The sequence below is a fragment of the Octodon degus genome, unplaced genomic scaffold (assembly GCF_000260255.1).
Source record: "Octodon degus isolate 3935 unplaced genomic scaffold, OctDeg1.0 scaffold00026, whole genome shotgun sequence".
In the NCBI taxonomy this organism is placed as follows: domain Eukaryota; kingdom Metazoa; phylum Chordata; class Mammalia; order Rodentia; family Octodontidae; genus Octodon; species Octodon degus.
This window is the reverse complement of record NW_004524602.1, coordinates 3744854-3763746: the sequence shown is the minus strand read 5'-3', so window position 1 is coordinate 3763746 and position 18893 is coordinate 3744854. Positions and strand designations below refer to the sequence as shown.

General features: G+C 47.3%; 1 long non-coding RNA gene and 1 pseudogene across 1 annotated transcript; both read right to left on the bottom strand.

Annotated features, from left to right (window-relative positions):
- Positions 1-228: 228 nt before the first annotated feature.
- Positions 229-755, bottom strand: LOC101591073 (annotated as a pseudogene).
- A 98-nt stretch (positions 756-853) lies between these two features.
- On the bottom strand, positions 854-18648 carry LOC111816085. The gene is made up of 3 exons (XR_002820596.1): positions 18639-18648; positions 5609-5614; positions 854-936 (listed from the first exon to the last, which is right to left on the bottom strand). It is a non-coding gene; the product is annotated as an uncharacterized LOC111816085 (long non-coding RNA).
- Between the last annotated feature and the right edge of the window lie 245 nt (positions 18649-18893).

The following is an 18893-nucleotide window of genomic DNA, read 5'->3' as shown; positions in this document are numbered from 1 at the left end:
CGATTGTCAGACAGTCAGTCCCACATCCTCTCTCAGCCACCTAGAGAAGTGAGACTCAAACTTTTTTTTTTTTTTGCTGCAAAAGGGTTTATTTTCTTTTGGTCCAAGATTTGGGAGAGGGCTCCAGAAAGGTGAGAAAGCTGCTTAAAGGCTGGAGGGAGAAGGTTAGGCAAAGCCCTGATTCCGGGTGATGCAGGAGCCCCTCTGAGACCGCCAGGCTCTAACCTCCTAGTTGTGTTTAAGGGTGAGCCTTTCAAAGAAGTACTCTCCCAGCCCAGCCTGGGGCTTACCAGCCTGCGGAGCATGGTGAGGTGGTTACCCATCTTCTTGATGAGCTTCACCTCCTCATCTAGGAAGTGGTTCTCCAGGAAATCACAGATATGGGGGTTGGTCTTGGCAGAGCCCAAGGCATGAAGGTCCAGAAAAGCTTGGTTCAGGTTCTTCTCCAGGGCCAGGGCAGCTTCCATGGCGTCCAAGGTTTTACCCCACTCGTCTTCAGATGGTTTCTGCACGTCTTGAAAGAGTACACGGCCGCCGCACCGGTTTTGCATCTTCAGGAGATGCTCGGCACCCTCGCGTTTCTCCCTGGCCAGCTCACAGAAGAAATGGCCCATGCCCTCCAGAGCCACATCGTCCCAGTCAAAGTAGTAGCCCAGAGAGAGGCAGGTGTAGGAGGCCTGCAGGTGGAGGTTCACCAAGCGGTTGGCAGCAGCCTCCACCTCGGTGGAATAATTCTGCTGAATCTGAGAGGTCATAGCTGATCAGCAATAAGGAACTACCCACAAAAGAACAGTGTTGTCTGTCCTGGAAGGAGGAGATAGTCGAGAAGATGATCCCAAAACTAGTACCTGGAGAGTGGATGGGAAGATGAAAGAGGGAGTCCCCGGGTCTGTCCCGTCCAAACACTGTTGAAGCAAAAACAGATCCACAGGACCTCTGGATGCGCTGCCGAGACTCAACCTTTAAGTCATCAAATCAGCTGGAACACAGATTACTGGGCCCCGCCTCCAGTGTCAGATCCAAGAGGTTTGGAGTAGATCCCAGGAATCTGTGTTTCTGATCTGCAGTCCGATGTGGTGTCCATTGCTCCAGGAACCTGTGTTTCTAACAAGCTCCCTGGTGGTGTTAGTGCTGCAGCCCAAGGATCACATTCTGAGAACTTCACTTTTGGCTGAGAAATTAACCTTGTAGCTGGGTGTGGTGGTGCATGCTAGCAATCCCGGCACTCTAGGAGACCAAAGCAGGAGGATTGCAAGTTCAAGTCCAGGCTGGGTAAGTTACTGACTTAGTAAGATCCTGTCTCAAAATAAAACAAGTGCTGGGTTGGTAATTCAAAGTGAAGACCTTATGTTCATTCTCCAATACTAAAGCAAAACAAAACCTTAACTTTGTATCTCTGTCCCCAATGAAGACTCAAGAACCTGCACTGTTCATGCCTACTGGTGGCTGTGGTCCCAGAGGGGGTGGCAGGGCTTCCCGGAAGTTGCCATTCAGAACCCTGGGGGAAGGCTTGGGTTTCATTATTACAATGAAGTCACTGACAAGAACATAAAATTCTCTGCAGGGAAAATAGTCACAATGATCTAAAAGTGGCATACTGTAACAATATCAATAGTGGTGGTAATAATACTAATAACATGATTATAATATAATGACATCTGCCCTAATGTGCTAAACCCAGATTGATCTGAGCAATATAAAAGAATTACTGACAGGCACAAATGCTCAAAAAGCCTAGCTTTGATGTGTTTGAGGCCATTCGGGTGAAGGCAACGGTGGCAATGACTGTAATAAACACATTTTCAAGCGCATCTCACCAGCTTTATTGTAGCAAGCAGACCTAGGAAGTAGGCGAGGTGGCTGAGCAGGCTTCCTTGGCTTAGAACTGTCTACACAAGTGTGGGGCATGCTTGTGGTGTATGGGCCAGAGACTGGGCAGGGGCCAGAATAGGGTTACAGATAAAACACAAGTTAGATAAACATTTACTACTCGCTAAAACAGAAATTCCATTTAGATTTCAGAGAAACACAAACTATTCTGTAGTAAAGCTACATTGCAAATACTCCACTGGCCATATACATACCAAAAGAAAAATTTCATCTGAAATTCAGATTTAATAGGGTTCTGTGTTTTTATTTAAATCTGGTAAACCCTACTGGGGAAGCGAAGGGGGGATTAAAAGAAAAACAAATGTTCCTTGGCTTTAGAACAAGCTTTGGAAAGAGATAAAAGACCCCAGACAGTTGGTCCAACGCACACAGTCCATGGTGTGGTGCAGCCCCTCCTGGATGCATGGGAGCAGGGAATCCCCCTAGAGAGCTTGTTAAACTCCATGCTCTGATTCAGCAGGTCCAGGGGGGGGCTCAGGAGTCTCACCTCCAACCAGCATTCAAGTGATGCCACGCTCCTGGTCCCTGGCTGAACCCTGGGGAGGGTGGGTGATGATGGAGTAGTCTAGAAGAACCTCAGACTCCATCATTGCTTCCTGCCAGCCGGGATAAGGACAAGGAGCCAGTGGATCATGGCAGCAGTCACAGAAAGGCCACAGGAGCTGGGACCTTTGCATGAAGGAGATGTAACATTGTTGAAGTTGTCAGCTGAACAGACTAACCTGTGTCCATCGTGGGGTGTACAGTGAGGCCTGAGAGGTGTCGCTTGTAGCATGTGTGCTGATGACAACCCTGAGTATCAATTCAACCTGGCCACCAGGAAGGCAGCAGTAAATATTCTACTGACAGAGGCAGCCATATCCAAGGCTGGGGGTGGCTGATGCCAAAGCGGGGGGGACTTTGGGCTTATGCTCAGGGATGGTGGAGAGAGAGGACAGGGTGGGGTATGTTTGGGGAGGCTTCCTGGAGGAGCAATAGCTGGAGATGGAGAGGAGGAGAAAGGCTTTCTGGGGAGGCGGAGACTGCTATGGACCTGTACATAGGCACAAGGGCTGGGCCACATCCAGCCAGCTGTCCTCTTCCTGTCTTTAGGGAGTATATACCAGGGTCAGGGTTTCTGTAATGTACAGACCAAAGTCAAGATTCAGTCTGTCCTGGGCTGGTGAGATGGCTCAGTGGTCTAAAGCACCTACTTAGAACAAGCTAAGCTAAACAAAAAGCACAGGGACCGCGGTTCAATCCCCAGCACCACATGCCAGCCAGCCCCGCCCCCTGGTGGGCTGAACTGGCCACACACACACACACACACTAAATCAAAAAAAAAAAATTAAAAAAAAAAAAAAGATTCAGTCTGTTCTGGGCATGGTGGTGCATGTCTATAAGGAGACTGAGGCCCGAAGATTTCCACGAGTTCAAAGCCAGCCTGTGCTACATAGTGAGTTCAAGACCAACCTGAACTACGCAGTGTGACTCTGTCTCAAAAAAATAGAAATATTTAGTCTGTTGCCAAAGTTGGACTGCTCAGGGTAAGAAATGGGGGGCATGGTCTGATTATTAGATTTGGACAGTGACCAGCCTGTGAGCACAGTTAGGCTCAGAGCTCCATGTAGGACCTATCCTAAGCTCAGTTTGGGCCAGCATTGAGGGTAGTTTTAAAAAGGTGGGTTCAGCCCATACCAATGCATTCAATGTCATTAGTTCCTCAGATAATGAACCAAAACGAAAGGCTAGCATAGTACAAATGTCATGTCCTCCTTTGTGTCATGTTTAGCCTCCATTTGCCTCTGGGTCTTCTCTTCTCTGCCTGTGTTCCCTCAAGTGGAAGAGGCTGGACAGAGGGAAGGAACACTTTGTATACTCCAAGCAAGTTCAGAATGGGCCGAGCCCGGCGAGAGGCCAGCTGAGCAGGTGCCCAGCACAGGCAGCCTGGTGCACCCACAGCTCTCTGGAGCAATTTGGAGGCAAGCCCCAGGTCACCCTGGAACCTACAGGCAGGTGGCAGGTGGGCAGGCGGACAGCCGGTTGGAGTTGGCAGCCAGGACGACCCAGGTCAAGGCTTTGGGTGGCCGCCAAGGCTGTTTAGTTTGGGGCAGAGAATGGGGGTGGCGATTGCTCAGACTGCTCTGCAGCGAGCCCCAGGGCAGGTGCCAGCAATTTGCCAGTCCTGAGTGATAGAGCCAGGAACCGCTGAGTAGCCCGGAAAGGGCAGGGACCCCTCAGGCCCTCATGGGCATGCTCAGCTGCTGAAGGAAACACGAAGTGACGGCAAGTGACAAAATCGAAAATGTAATTAAGACAGATGGAACCCACTGGCGGGGATGATAAAAGCCATTCCCTGGGCTCTGGTATTTAAAGTGAGGTCACAGGATGACCCCATCCTGGCCACAAACTGACAGAGCAGGCCAGGGAACAAGTTTGAGCACAGAGAGAGAGACAGTGAGCAAACCGAGGTTTGGCTGCTCTGAAAGAGGCTCAGGGCAGGTATGAGGATGAACTTCCTGAATGAGGGTGGTCAGATATAGGCATAAGTGTCCTGGCATCTCCTTTTCCCAAAGAACACATCTATCCCTCCTGCACAGGATTGGTCACATGGACCTGGAACTCTTGTCCTACCCAAGCCCAGGGGGATTAAGCAATAGCTCTGTCATCACACAGGGAAAAGTGGGTGGCATTTACGAAGAGGAACAGAAGGGGGTTCAGTGGGTGACAGGCTCCTGCTGGCCAGCACTGGGAGAGAAAGCAAGCCTGGTAGACAGCATCACAGGCCTGCTCCTCACCCAGGAGGGGACTTTAAGGACCTCCTCAATTAGGCCAACATACAGCAGACATCAGGGCCATTCTCTGAGCCTTGCAAGGTAACAGTTTAGATTCTCCAGAGGCTCTGATAGAGTGACTCAGAGCCCACAGTGACACCCTGTCCTCATTGCCACAGGGGATAAGATATTCGGAATCTGTGGGGAGGTTCACGCAAGAATCCCTGGGCTTGTCATGAACACCTGGTCAGGCCTGCTTTGCCAGCGTCTACCAGTAGAACCAGCTTAGCTTAGCTTTGATGGACGAACTGGCCAACTTTGCTGGTCCCAATTCCCCTTACATCCTGTGCCAGTTCTCTGTGCTGGGCAGCGGGGCAGGCTGAGAAAGTGACCTCTTTATGTTTGGCAAATTCCCAGGTTGCGGGGAGAGAAGAGACTCAGATCCAATTCAGGCTTGCTCTTCTGTTCTCATTTATTGAGCATCTACTCTGTGCCTGGGAAGGGCAGGGGCTCACGATGAAGCTTAAGGTAATACTTTAAGAAGCTTATAGTTTTGTTGGGAATTGAAACCTACAAAGCCATCAGACATGAGCAAAATACTGAGGCATTAACTCAAGGTGATGTGTGGTTCTCACAGCAAGAAGGAAGAGCCAGAGCTCAGGGATGGAAGAACTCCATGCAGCCTGGAGTGGGCAGAACAGGCTTCTTAGAGGAGGCAGAGCTTGAATCTGACTTTTGTAAGAACAGGAAAAAAAAGGCTTGGAGGATTAAAAGAGCAGAATGCATGCTGGATGGGCTCAAGGCAGAAGAAATGGGTGGGGATGGAAAAGAGTCCTGAGAAGGTTTCTTCTGGATATCAGACAGAGCAGGATCAGGGAGTAAAAACAGATTGTCAAACGAGCCCAGCAGATTGGCAGCCACTCTGGGCTCCTACGTTTCTCTTGTGCCTTCCCCAGAGGGTGCACCCTTCTCTGGGATGCTCTCCATGCTCATGACCAAGGGGACAGGCCTCTAGCCCTCACATTTGGGTCTGCAGAGGAGGTTCCCCAGGCCACAGGAAATAAAACCAGATTGAGATAAATGATAACCCCCACCCCCACCACCGTGCTGCCATCAAGGGCCCAAAGTCATTCTGCATCTCCTCCCACAACCAAGAGGTGGCGAGATGCATGGGATGGGCAAGGAGGAGAGTGTACCCTGAGCCCTCGCTGGGCGCCCAGAGTGAGCTGCTCTGACTCTGAGCCCTGTCCTGCCTGGCTCCCCTCGCTGGGGCAGACATAATGGAGACAGGTTGATCCACCATCTCTGAACTATCATTCATGGCAAGACACGTCCTTGTTATGGATACTGAGCATAAAACAGGCCCGCATGATCTGGGTTGGAGAGATGCTTCATCATTTTGAGCACACCATCCATCCATCCGTTGCAGGCCCGGCATTTATGCCTGCAGCCAGAACACTGAGATACCAGATCAAGATTCACCAGGAGTGTTAAGTCATAATTTATGCTGCTCTCTGTCCTTTGTAGGGACAGTCTTCCTGAGACAGCTGTCTCCCAGACTCGCTGTGCTTGATGTGTATCCCCTTGTCCTCTTGCAGCCCTCTTTGGGAAGGGTTTTCTTCGTCATCTGCCCCAATCCTACAAGTCATTCTGTATCTCACTTTAGGCAACCTGTTGGCTCTGACCTGGGTGCAAAGACCCCACAGTCTAAAGTCTATACTTCCTTCTGTTTTGCTGCGGGGTCCCTCATGACCTAGGACAGTCCGTCACCCATGGCAGCTCTGGGAAACATGACGTTTCAAGTCCCAGCTGTGTTTGGCTTTAAGAAATAATTTTTCTTGGGGCTGGTGAGATGGCTCAGTGGTCTAAAGCACCTACTTAGAACAAGCTAAGCTAAGCAAAGCACAGGGACCGCAGTTCAATCCCCCAGCACCACATGCCAGCCAGCCCTGCCCCCTGGTGGGCTGAGCTGGCCACACACGCACACACACACACACACACACACACACACACACACACACATACACACACACACACATAAATAAAAATTTAAAAAAATGATTTTTCTCACTCAGAGCTTTCCTCTTCCTCTCCATGAAGTTGAGGGGCTCCTTAATGAACTGTACCTCTCCTTCCAGCTGTATATCCGGGGGGCCAGGTGTCCTGGGGGTGGAAGCACCTTCAGGGCTAAGCCTGGCCACCACAGGTGTTCCAGAGGAAGTTGGACAGAGGTACTGAGTCTGGAGCCATGAGGATGAAAGTCCTGGTCACCCTTCATTTTATAGGGATCCCAGAGGAGCTGTTCTTCTTGAGAGGGGGGCCTGGAGCACTTCTGACTACTTTACCATTTCCTCTACTCTGTTTCTTTTTTCTTTACCTCCTCTTCTCCTTCCATGACTATTATGGTTTGAATAAAACATTGTCCCCTGAAAGGCTCATGGTTCAGAGGGGAGGTCATCGGAAGGTGTTAGGTCATGCGTGAGGCCATTGGTGAGTTCATATCTCAGTGGGGTGTTAGGAGGTGGGGCCTGGCTGGAGAAAGGAGAGCATGCCGCAGAAGGCCACATCTCTTGCCAGGCTCTTGCTCTACCCTTTGCTTCCTGATGCTGTGAGCTGAGTGTCTCCCCTCTGCCATGATATTTTGGCCTTGGAGCCAGCCGAGCAAGGAGGAAGTGTGCAAAATGACGACCAGAAAAAAATCCTCCCCTCAGAACTTGTGCATGGCTTCCTTTCGGCCGGAACCGCTATCTTCCAGTAATTTGCCAAAATGACTAACACAAAGGGCAAGAGGAGGGGAACCCGGTATATGTTTTCCAGGCCTTTTAGAAAACATGGGGTTGTTCCTTTGGCTACATACATGTGAATCTACAAAAAGGGTGATATTGTAGACATCAAGGGAATGGGTACTGTGCAAAAAGGAATGCCTCACAAATGTTACCATGGCAAAACGGGAAGAGTCTACAACGTTACCCAGCATGCTGTTGGCATTGTTGTAAACAAGCAAGTTAAGGGCAAGATACTTGCCAAGAGGATTAATGTGCGTATCGAGCATATTAAACACTCAAAAAGTCGTGATGGCTTCCTGAAATGTGTCAAGGAAAATGATCAGAAAAAGAAGGAAGCCAAAGAGAAAGGTACCTGGGTTCAGCTGAAACGCCAGCCTGCCCCTCCCAGAGATGCACACTTTGTGAGGACCAATGGAAAGGACCCCGAGTTGTTGGAACCTATTCCCTATGAATTCATGGCATAAACTGGGGGTGTTGCTCTGCCATTCAGCACCTAATTGGCAGCTTAAGTGTTCTAGGTCCTATGTAAAATTAAAATCATCCTGTGTTGTAAGGGTGGTTTTCTTAGTTGAACAGGTATGTGGTGCCTTCTTACCTCAGAAATATTTGCAGCAGATTTTCACTGTACCCAGTAATTGTGTCTAGCCTTTACTCTTCAGTATTTTCTTGCTGAAAGATACTGCTGAGGTATTGCGCAGGTGTATACCCAAAAATTCAAATATTTATAAAGTATTTATATTGGCTTGAAGATCCTGTAAATTATCATGGGGAAAAGATGTATCAAAATAAATGGAAGTCACTTCAGAAACAAACTTAAGTCCATTTCAGTTAAATAAATTGTTTAAAGCAAAAAAAAAAAAAAAAAAAAAAGAACTTGTGCATGTCAGGAATTTCATCCCAGCGATGGAAAGGTGACTCTGATACTCTTCCTTTTCTTTCTTGTCTGACTTCTGCCCGCATTGAACTTTGCCAATGTGATTGACCACAGACTAAGCCCCATCTTGCCAGGCCAGAACTTGTCTCTGCCTTGACCAAGACCTCAGCCAAGATCTGAATCTAAAGTCTCTGTCTCCAAACTCTTCTGGCTGGTGTTGCTGACTGTGACAGGATGCATTGTGTTCTCCCAGATGCAAAGTCCTAACCTCCATCTTCGACAATGACTTTCTTTGGAAATAGGGCCCTTAACTGAAAGAATTGTGATGCAGGACCATTATTAGTGTGGGCCCCAATCCAACCTGGCTGGTGTCCTTGTAAGAAGAGGAAATTGGGACTCAAGGAGATACCGGGAGATGAATGAGGACCCACAGACAAAAGGCCACATGAAAAAGTGCAAGAGAGCAGCTGGTTCCGAGCCAAGAAGAGAGGCCTCAGAGGAACCCAGCTTCCTGCTGCCTTGATCATACACTGCTAGCCTCCAGGACTGGGGGAGGCAGCCTCCTCCAGTTTGAGCCCCAGTCTGTGCATTCTGTGACGACCCTGATAGCAGAGGAATATGTGACATTTAATGGCGAGGGAGCCAAGCACAGCTCCGGCAGCCTTGATGAAGAGGAACTGCTGCCTCTGGGTATTGATCGCCAATATTCTTAGGCACTGGAAAGTGTTTGTTCTCTCCTTTCCTTGGTCCCCTTTGTACTCTTCATTAGGTGTAGTTCCTTCTGTCCATAAGCGATGAGCTTTGGGGACCCTTTCAGGGGAGGTTGTCCTGGGATAAAGCAGTGTGAAGTAATGGTTGACATAGAAGAAACCAAACGCCTGCCTTCATAAAATAATCCCCATGGTGTGACTGTGCTAACTATGTTGACATAGTTTGACATATGCTAGGATAAAAGAGTAGACTATCTTCTTCTTCTTCTTTTTTTTTTTTTTTTTTTTGCGGAACCGCGGATTGAACTCAGACCCTTGTGCTTGCTGGGGAAGCGTTTATTCTACTGAGCCATCTTCCCCGGCCCCTAGACTGTCTTTTATAGATCATCTATAAACTTGGAATCTGAAATATTCACATGTGAAATATGTTCATGTCTATTCACAGTGCTCAAAGATGAAAAAAATAAAGAAAAGGCATATTTTGAAAGGTTTCCCGCATTCCATCTAAGTTCCACCCAGCTCCCACTACCCCTCATACACACTGCTATTAATTTATCAAGAAGCCTTCTGGAGTCTCTGTGTACCTATGTAAGCAAGCAAAATCTATCCTTATACCTCCTCCTAATCTGTCACAAAAGCTAATAACCTACACATGCTATTCTTTCTTTTTTCATTTAATGAAATAATTTGGATCTCTCTTCATTTCTTAATAAACTTCTTCATTTATTTCCCAAGCTGCACAGTATTTCACTGTAGAATTTATTTATAATTCAAAAACTTATATTCCCTTACAGAAATTTATGACATGGGAAAATAGACTGACTCAAATATTATTATCCAGAGGAAACCATGATTAATGATTTGATGTATCTTTGACTTTTTTTTTTTTAAATCATTGGTACATTTTATTTATTTATTTATTTATTTTTAAACATTTATTTATTTGTGTGTGTGTGTGTGTGCGTGGCCAGCTCAGCCCACCAGGGGGCGGGGCTGGCTGGCATGTGGTGCTGGGGGATTGAACCATGGTCCCTCCGCTTTGGCCAAGCTTGTTCCAAGTAGGTGCCCTAGACCACCGAGCCATCTCACCAGCCCCTATCTTTGACTTTTTGAGAAGAGTCATTGTTCTTTATTAAGTATTTTTCTCTTTTTGTCTGTCTGTCTGTCTGTCTGTCTGTCTGTCTGTCTGTCTCTCTTTCTCTCTCTTTGTACTAGGGATCAAACCTAGGATCTCATGCATGCTAGGCAAGCTTTCTATTGCTGATTTACACCTCCAGCCCTAAGTAATAATTGTTAAGATAACAGTTCCTAATTCTTTTTTCTTATGATGCTGTTTTTATTGATTGATTGACTGGTTGGTTGATCTCAGTGCCTGGGATTTAATCTAGGGCTTCATCCATGCTTAGTATGTGGTGTACCACTAAGCTAATCCTCAGATGTATTTAAAATTTATTTCTAAGTTTAATATTTACAACCACACATTTCTAGGATGTTTTCAATTACCATGTGGAGGTTCAACGTTATCATTTTGAATTTTCATTTAGTACAATTGAATGTATCTCATATTTTTAAAAAATCCTCTTACATCCAAATAGATATTGAAGTGGTTTACAGGAAAGTGTGCCTTCATTAAAGGATGTTTGAGATAAAAATCAATATGACTGATAGCAGTGGGTCCCAGACTTTAGTTGGCGTAAGATTTGGCTTAGGATGCATGAAACTTCCCTCTCCTACCCTAGGCTTCCAGTTCATCCTTAGGTCTGAGGTTGAGCTGCATTTTAGCAAGTTGATTCTGTGCCAGGAATCTACAGTCCTCTCTTTGAGCAGCTCTGGTGAGTGGGAAGGGAAGCAAGAACTATGTCCTACCCTGAAAGTATTGAGGTTGTTGCAATTAATCATTAAATTTAGCTCTGAGGTTCCTGGCAGCTCAGAGCAAAAGTAGAACCGAAAGGATATAGTGTTCTCCCCACCAGAACAAAAGGCCAGCTTCTCAAGAGACATAAACATGTTCCTGGCATTAAATTCAAAGCAGAATTTGTCATAGGAGCCATTACTTAAGGTACACGGGGCTATACAATGGGCAGAAGATGCAGGCACGTTCTTCACGGTGACTCTGATGACGTCACAGCCTGTCCTCAAGCACGGCTCAGGACAGAAGTTCAGCCAACATGGAGCCAGAGAGAAAACACAGGCAGGCCATCTTGCAGGGAAAGGAAGACACTATGGCACCATGAGAGGGCCTGACTGGCAGTGCTCACAGTGCCTGAGGAGAGAGAGCAAGCAGATGCATCCAGCTCCCGAAATTTCCAAACTCAAGGGGAGCCAAGATCCTTTTTCAACTCAACTCAGGCAGACCTGGCTTCCAGGAAGGCTGGAATGGTCCATTTTGCTCTCCCCAGCCCCAGTGAATGGAGAATGACCATGCCAGAGAAGTAGTGAGCTCCCCACCACTGAAGGGCTTTGAGGCTCACGCCACTTCCCACTTGAGGAGGAATTGGCCCTCTCAAGCTTGCACTGGGTCCTTCCCATTTGTGAAAAGCATAGATTTCTGGATTTTGTATGAGGGATGAACAAATATAGGTGATAAAGCTCATTCATTAATTTACCTTTGCCCCACAGGTGGTGTCCCACAAGTCTCCTCGGGGTTCCCTGATTCCTTCAGACAAGGCTACCTTGTGGGAAAACCCTGGGACCGCAGGCCCAGCTCTTAGAGCCTGGCTTGCCCACCACCCACACTTCTGGCAGTGGGGCTTTCCCAGGCCCTGTCCAACCACAGGCCTGAGGATGAGTCCAGACGCAGAGCGAGCCCCATCGTGGGCATGCCTCTATCCCATGCCCAGCTCCCCAGACTGCAGGTGGCACATTTTTCTTCCACTGAAGCCATAAGGGACTGGAGTTTCTCCAGCATCCTGGCACTGTTCTGATGACAATTCATCCTGGCCAGCAAGGGCTGGGATGGAATGAAGAGAACAAAACAAGACACTAGTTGTGCATGGACATTTGGAGAGCTCCTCTGTGTGGGGACTCTTTGCAAGCATTTGTTCTAATTCCTCATTCATTCACAGATGACTTCAACATCCACACAGGGGACCTCTGTCACAGCCAGGTCTAGTCCTGCCTTTGAAGAATCCACAGAATAGCATGCTCCACAGGTTACTGACCTTTCTTGGGAATTCTGTGAGATTGATGACATTTTTCTTACTCCACAGAGGAGGAAAGTGGAGGTCAGAAAGGCCAAGCAACTGACATCCAGGTCTGTACCTTTTGCAGGGTAAGCCTGGAAAGCAGAGTTTGGGTCTCAGTTAATTCTGTTGCTACCATCCCTTCTCATTGTGTCTGTCTCTATCTGTAAAGTGGGGTACAACTCATAGCACTGCTAGGGTTCATCATGCAGTTCTTGGGGAACCTTGGGGAGACAGAAGATGTGTCTTTCTTTCTCCAAGTAATAATGCCCATGAGCCTCTCAGCACCATCGTGTGGCCTCAAGATCTGAGAAGGAGATGGAAGACTCAGAACATGTAACCACCACTCCTGGGGACAAGGAAGATGCATGAAGCAACTGCCCAGTAGGACAGCCCAGTAGGACAGGGATGCAGAAGTGGGCGTAGGTAAGCAGGAACCTCCTTTGGAGAACAGAAAACTTGAGCTGCGTCTAAATGGGTGAGGAAGAAGCCGGAGGGAGACAAGAGGCTCTCAAGGAGAACTCCCACTGGGAACCCTGTGTTTAAAAATAATGTTATGTTGCCATAATTATAGACTTTAAGAAGGTACAGAAGTCGGGCAAAACAGTACAAAAATATCCCAAGTACCTATCACCTACCTGGCTTTCCTGCTGGCACAGGACAGTGATGGCAAACTTTCTACGGCAGTAGTGGGGAACCTCTGGCACACTCTAGGGGAATGTGAGGGTAATTATAGCACAATATCAAAAGTAGGAAGTTGACATTAGTAAGGTCTGCAATCAACAGGCCTCACTTGGCTTTTGCCACTTTTTGTATGTGTGTGTGTGTGTGTGTGTGTGTGTGTGTGTGCATATATTCTCTCATGTGTAAATTTATGTTGCCATCTCCAAAATCAAGGCATAGATCCGTGGAATAGCTCTGCCCCAGCAAAGAACCTCCCTGGAGTTCATGCCTGTAAGTCACCCACATTGTGCACAGCCAACAAGGACGTGGCTATATCCTGTGCTTTCTGCAGGATGGGAAGGTCTATCAGTCCTCACTTGCTCCACCCAGGGGCCCAGGTGTCTAGGAGCTTCCTGTAACTCCATGCAAAACCATCCATGAAGAAGCTCATCTTTCCACTTTCTCAAGGAAGGAGAAACAAGCCCTAAATACTTGGTTCTTCAAAGGTGGGGCTGGCGAACTGCCCCGTGGTTCAGCACCATGAACAGCAGCCCCAAGGTACAAAGGCTGGGGCAGGTCATAGATAAGGGAAAGGGCTATGTGATTGCCTGGGTCATCTCTCACCCTGGAGTGTGGCCAACCATGGGCATGGGTGACCCTGCCTTCCTCAGAGGCTGCAGGATGGGGAAGTGAGAGGACAATTCAAGAGTGCAGATCCCTGCTTTCCATTATTCAAAGCTCATCATCCCAAGTCTCTCCTGCTCTGCGGACCTTTCCTTGACTTTCCCACCTTGCTGGCTTCCTCTGAATTAATTTACCCCAAAATCTGGCAGCTCCATCCAAGACAGCCCAGGAGCACACCGTGTTCTCTTTCTGCCTGCACCTCCAGCCAGTAAGTGACAGCTCTGAAGCGGGACCGAGTTGTCCTTCCCTTGTCTTTCTCCATGCAGGGCTAGGCACCTGGGCTCTTTCTGAAGGACAAACTAGCCAGGGGAAGAATCTATGCTCACCTTAGATTTCCTTACAGAATTCCATTCTGGGCATCTTTTCTGTCTCATATTATTGGGACAAGGAGCAGAGGGGCACATTCAAATTTCAAGTCACCTTTCGAAACTTCATCCCAGGGCTGGTGAGATGGCTCCGTGGTCTAAAGCACCCACTTAGAACAAGCTTAGCAAAGCACAGGGACCGCGGTTCAATCCCCCAGCACCACATGCCAGCCAGCCCTGCCCCCTGGTGGGCTGAGCTGGACACACACACACACACACACACACACACACACACACACACACATAAATAAATAAAATTTAAAAAAAGAAAGAAACTTCATCCCAGCTTCCTCCTGCAGTCTGTAAGACCCTTGCCCCTTGGAAATCCTCGTCCATGGTCTGTGTTGCCCCTGAGAGTCTCTGTGCATCATGAAATTGGCTTTGCCAAGCCCAGGAACACAATCCCCAGCCATTTCCCATCAGTAGCATGGAGAAACCTTGCAGTGGACACCGGGCTGCCCCCTCCCTGGCCCCTTCAGGACGCTGGGATTCACTTTCCCAGCTGCTGGTAAGGTGGGCATTTGGAAACTCATGCCCATCAGCCTTTCATGGAGTTGCTTTAACTGAAGAAATTGTCCTTGCCCAAGGTTACACCCCTATTCCAGGCACTGTGGTGATGGGAAGACCCAGCTCCCCTCCCAACCCAGGACAATGCTGAAGGCTCCTCACAGGTTTAGAACCCTAGAAGAAACCTGGATTGCTTTCTGCCCAGCTTCTCCCCTTGCCCAGCCCCGCCTCCCTCCTCTCCCATTAGCACTGGTCCTGAGACCACTTTGGAATCCACTCTGGATATGTATCACCTCAGCGTCTGCTTCTAGGTGAACACATCGTGTGTCACCTCTAAAGTCCTAGCCCAATCCAGGCCACATTAACATTGTAACTTATTTTTGCTAAATTACTTGCACATATGTGACATCACAGAACTTTATTTCTGCTTAGTGAAACCCTGTCTCAAAAACAGAAAGCCAAATCAAACAAAAATTAAATTAAATTAAAAAGGAATTAAAATGTTATGTGTATGTATGAGCTCTGTACAATGAATGTAAACATTCTATGTTGCAAATATGTATGAATAAAAATGAAAAGAGAAGGAAAATAAAAATTATTATATAGTTATATAAAAAAATAAAGTCCTAGCCCAGGGGAATTAGGCTTTTTGTTGACACCTCTGCCTACCATCTGACTATATGGTGCCAGGCTCACCAAGGCAGAGGAGGAAATCCCTGCCTACCACTTCCCCTCATGTGTCCTGAAAGCCTGTGCTCACCCCACTAGCCATGACTTCTCAGCCTTACTTCTGGGAGCAGCTTTTCTTGAGCTTCCTGGGCTCACCAGGTATGGAGATTTTGTTTTGAACTGCTGGGGATTGAACCCAGGCACCAGCTTGCTAGATAAGTGATCTGTCACGGGGACACATCTCTAGCCCTTTTTACTTTTTACATTGAGACAGGGTCTCACTAAGCTGCTCAGGGTGGCCTCACAGGTGTGATCCTCCTGCCTCAGCCTCCTAAGAAGCTGGGACTTACAGATGTCTATGCCCATAAGCAACAAGAAATGGGCTTTGAATGCAAGCAGACCACGGTACGGATCCCATTTCCTCCTCTCAACCAGCTAGATGACCTTGAGAAATTTACTTAATTCCTTCAAACCACATTTTCCGTGGTGTACTGATAGTGTTTGGACAGGATATCCTGTGAGCCTCTTGTACTATGGCTAACCACTAGGAAGATAACAGTGTACAATGTATTGATTATCGAAACTGTCTATTAATCAGCTTTGAAACTGTCTCATTCATATTTGTTTCTCAATAAAATTAAAATTAAAAAACCCCACATTTTCCAGATCTAGAAGCACCACTGGTGATTAAAAAAAAATAAAGGTCAGTTACAAAGTTGCTGATAAAAAAAAGCATATAAAGATATAATCCAAGTAAAGACATTTATTTACAAAGTACTAGCATATAAACAAGTATCCCTGCCCTTCTCTTCTAAATTTGAGGTACTTTCTAATTTTCAATTTACATAATTTTTTATTTATTTGGTACAGGGTCTCACTACGCAGCTTGGACTCGTGATCCTCTGTCTCTGCCTCCCCAGCGCTGGGATTACAGGTGTATGCCACCATGCCGAGAGTTCTGGGGCTGACAAGGCATGCAGTAATGGGGATTGAACTCAGGACCTTGTGCTTGCCAGGCAGGCACTTATGCCGCAGAGCTTTCTCCCCAGCACCCAATTCACATTTTTAAATTGATCCAGAACTGAGAATCACAAGCACAGATGTGGTGTAAGTCTGAAATTCTTAGAATTTTAGCTAAGGTGTGGTGATACACATCTGTAATCCCAGAACCTGTGAGTCTGAGGCAGGACGGTGTCGTCATGTTCAAGGCCAGCCTGGGTTCCACAGGGAGTTGAAAGCCAGCCTACAAAGGGAGACTCTACAGATCAAGAAGATGGGACTGGGGCTGGGGAGAAGACTCAGTGGAATAAGCGCTTCCCCGGCAAGCACAAGGGCCTGAGTTCAAACCCTGATTCTGTTCAAAAAAAAAAAGGATGGGACTGTGTTCATTTAACTTGACATTCTCTGTTTGTTTGTTTTTTAAATTTTTTTGTGGGCCAGCTGAATAGCTTAGTGGATTAAAGCACCTGCAAGCAGACACAGGGGCTGGGGCTTCAATCCCCTGGCCTGCCATGCTGGCCCTGCCTCCAGGGAAGCACTGAGACTACAATTGAGACTGGGCATGGTGGTATGTGCCTGTAATCCCAGCTCTTGGGAGGCTGTAAACAGGCAGATCACTGCAAGTCCAATCTAGTAGTGAGACCCTGAACACCCTGGAGACCCTTCCCTAAAATGCAAAATAATAATAATAATAATAATAATAATAATAATTGTAATGCTACTAGTTAATGAACATTTCTCATGGTGTGAGAAATAACTGATGCTCTTACTTTTCCCTAAAGGAACCCTACATACATGGAGCCTACTGGGCCACTTTTACACTTGCCTAGAGCAGAGACTGTCTCTTTCGGTGTCTAGGACCACCCCCTCCTCCTAAGCAGTGGAGGGTGGGTGGAGAAGAGGCTGGATGAACTCCAGGTATATGCAAAATAAATGGATGGATCTTGTGACAGTATTGTGAGCTGAATTAAACCAGACACAGAAGGTTAAGTATTGCATGGTCGAGCTTCTATGAGAAACCCACAATATAAATAAAAGAGTAAAATATAGGAGAGATAGAAGGAAAGAGGGACATGGACTTGGAGATGGCAAAAGGGAAGAGAGGAAGCAAAGAGAGGAGAGGATAGGAAGGGTGCAAGGCGATGGAAAACGATCAAGATAAGAGATATGAAAGTGTGTGTCAATTCTAATTATTATGTATCACAAATATGTTACTGACATTTTTAAAAATACAAGACAAGGTTTAGTTATTATGAATAGTGCTACTATAAATACAGGTATGCATGATCACTGTAATATGATATCTTAACTCTTGGAAACATACCTAGAAGGGCAAGAGCTGGACCAAATGGAATTTCTTGTTTGAGTTTCTTGAGGAATCTCCATACTGATTTTGACAGTGGTTGTACCAGTTTACGTTCCCACTAACAGTAGAGAAGGGTCCCTTTTGCCCGGCAGCTTCTCCAGCACTTGTTCTTACCTAATTTCTTCATAGTAGCCATTCTTTCTGGGTAAATTGGAATCCTTCTGTTGTTTTAATTTGCCTTTCTCTAATGGCCATAAAGAAGGATAAACTCGAGTTGTTTTGTAGGAAAATGGTTGCATCTTGACATTACAATGTTAAGTGAAATAAATCAGATGCACAAGCTTAAATGTCCTGTAGTTCCTCTTGCATGAAATACATGTGGGACAAAATGAAAGACAGAGAGTATAAAGGAGGGAGAGAGACCTTTTTCAAATGGGAAGGGGATCAAACAATGGCCGGGGGGCAGAGGAATGAGATGGAAAAGCAACTGAGATGTGCTGTGTGCACGCACCAGCTCCCCACAAGGAATGCAGCCGTAAGGTACTGCAAACAGGGACTAACCAGAACTGGAAACACAAAAATACAGCCCTGGTTATAGAACACTCTTCCCAAATGCAGCAATCACCTACTCTCTCCATACCCCTATTCCTTCAGTCTCTTTTTCCCTGGTTGCTCCTTTTCTTCCCCTTTCCTCAGGCCTGCAGGAAGCTTCCTGCCCTCCCCAGGGCTGGTGCCACCTCCTCAGCGCTGTGTTCGAAACTGGCCTGCAGGGTGGGAGCTGGAGGGGGATGTGTGGAGCCCGACACAGGAAGCCACATGCTTGGATGGCGCGCGTCTCCTTCCAGCTGGGTCTTTTCTGACAACCTTGGATCAGCACGGTCTGTCCTCGGCGACACCAACACGCTAGACTCAGAGAATACTGAATTCAGTCCCAATTTAAGGGCCATCTGAGGGCAGCCTGCTGCCACCAGCAGCTGCTATTCTGGTACTTGGGCTTGGTGAAAACTCAATATTTTCTCTCTCTCTCTCTCTCTGTCTCTCTCTCTCTCTGTCTCTCTCTCTCTCTCTCTCCCTTCTCTTCTTCTCTCCTTCTTTCTCTCCCTCTCTCCCTCTCTTCCTCTCTCCCTCTCTCCCTCTTTCTCTCTCTCCCTCTCTCCCTCTCTCCCTCTCTTCCTCTCTCCCTCTCTTCCTCTCTCCCTCTCTCCCTCTCTCCCCCTTCCTCCCTCCTTCCCACTCTCTCCCTCTCCTACTTCCTCTTCCTCCCCGCTCCACATCTCTGCTGATATATTTTTCTTCTCTCTCTCCCTCCTCCATCTCCACTATCTTGCTCGGCTTTTCTTCCTGAGTGTGCATTTCCTTTCATCTCTTGATTTTTTCTATCTCTGTAATGGAGCTCCTTCTAGAGCTCTCTTATCGAATCAATGTAACCTCACCTCCACTGTGCCAGGGGCTGGAATAATGCCAGGTGCAGCCCGACCTGGTGTGGAACCCTGGGGTTTGTTCTG